The following is a 1932-nucleotide window of genomic DNA, read 5'->3' on the forward strand; positions in this document are numbered from 1 at the left end:
GTTAACAACAATTAGTGAAGTAATTATACAATTACTGCAATAAACGTTCCTTTTCCAAAGGACTGCCATTCACTGTTAACATGTAAATACAAAAAGCATGGCGGTAAAAGAGATTCAGCTGATGTTCTTGGGCTCAAAATGACAGAGTTGCCAACAATATAAACCAGTCAAAGAAAAACAAGTAACTTTCATCACAATTCAAAGACATTTGAGATAAAATTCTCAAAGGTTCTTTCGAATATTTCGCCAATATCAATAAAGTCGTTGCATCATGTTTCTGACACAGGGTTCCTTTTAATATAGCCTTTTTACAGTGAAAAATTACTTGCAATGTGTCCTGCAGGTGATCTACTACTTGTGAGCAGGGCAAAATTTCCAAACATCAACTTTTCCGATTATTTGAATAACAAATAAATTCCACAAAGTATAATTTCACAAATGTCCATGACACAAAATGCAGGTGATCCACATATTTTATACTATATTGTTTATTAAATAATAATAATTCTTACAAATAGTTAAATGCCTAATCAAACATTGCATGTCATGAATGTCTATAGACTAGATCGCAGGTCTTTGAGACGTCTTTAATTTGAATTAGACGTGCACAGTCTTGTGTTTGGCTGTGTGCACTAAAAAAAAACGAAGGACACATTAACATTGCTTTGGGTATTCTTAGGGGCTGAAATAAATGAGTGGATAGTAACTTAAAATCCGGCGAAAGATGGACGCTGTGTGAAGCCATTCAATCAGAAGCGAAAGACAAAAGGCCCCTCACATTGTTAAGCACAACATCTTGTCTGTTGAGTCTCTTTAAGTTGCAAAGCATCTGTCATTTAGCTCACATAATAAGCAACAAATCTGTATAAGAACGAAGACTTGTGAACACTGTTTTTAGTTCAAATTTACGTAGCAGCGAATATTGACTTAATGAATTATCGCGATAAAGTAGGCCTATTGTTGAAAGTTCTTATCGTAAATTCCGTATTCTTTCAAAGTGCCTGGTTATCATTTCCAAACAAAATAACAATTCATTATTTTAAATATTTTAGTGAGATGTTCTTTCATCTGTCACAAATAATTAATATATTTAAAATAAACCAAATGCATAATTTTCTTTTATTCGCCGTTCGGTTCATGGCAGAGTGGAATTGATTTGTTCGTTAGATCTCTCAAAAGCTCCAACACAGATGTGCGCGTGCGGGTACCTACTTAACCCAGAAGTGAGCTGAATTTGACAATATCGCTGAAAACATTATTTTGCAGAACGTTTTCTGTTAGGATTAGAGTGTGGGTTAAGATTAGGTTACAAATTGCGTATTTACAGGATTACAGAGTATTATTTTACAATAAATTACTGTGGTCAGAAATTTACTGTGAAATCAATAAAATTTAAGGAAAATTTTAAATTTTGAGAAACAAATTATTTTATTTACAGATTTACAGTCTGAGATGTGTTATGTGTTGTTTAGGTGGAATATGGCCTGAGGGAAAAAGCTGTTCTTGTGTCTGGCATTTTTTGGTGCTCAGTGCTCTGTAGTGCCGGTCAGAGGGTAATGACTCAAATAGAAAGGCAGTCAGACATTCAGACAGATAGATCAATTAAAGGGGGTATTTCACCCCAAAATAAATTCTGTCATCATTTACTCTCCCTCATATTATTCCTAACCTTTATCATTTTCTTTCTGCATGAAACAAAAAATAAACTGTTTTTGTCCACTGTAATGAAAGGCAATGGAAATCAAATCACGCTCTATTTTGATCACCATTGACACTCATTATATAAGGGTAATAACTTTCTTCACAATTTCTTTTGTAACATGGAAAAAAGATATTTACACAGGTTTGGAACAACACGTTTCATGGATTCACCAGGCTCTCCCCTCTCTCTCTCTCTAACACACACACACACACACACACACACACACACAC

Source organism: Sinocyclocheilus grahami, unplaced genomic scaffold (genome assembly GCF_001515645.1).
Source record: "Sinocyclocheilus grahami isolate Dianchi unplaced genomic scaffold, SAMN03320097.WGS_v1.1 scaffold917.1, whole genome shotgun sequence".
NCBI classification, from domain to species: domain Eukaryota; kingdom Metazoa; phylum Chordata; class Actinopteri; order Cypriniformes; family Cyprinidae; genus Sinocyclocheilus; species Sinocyclocheilus grahami.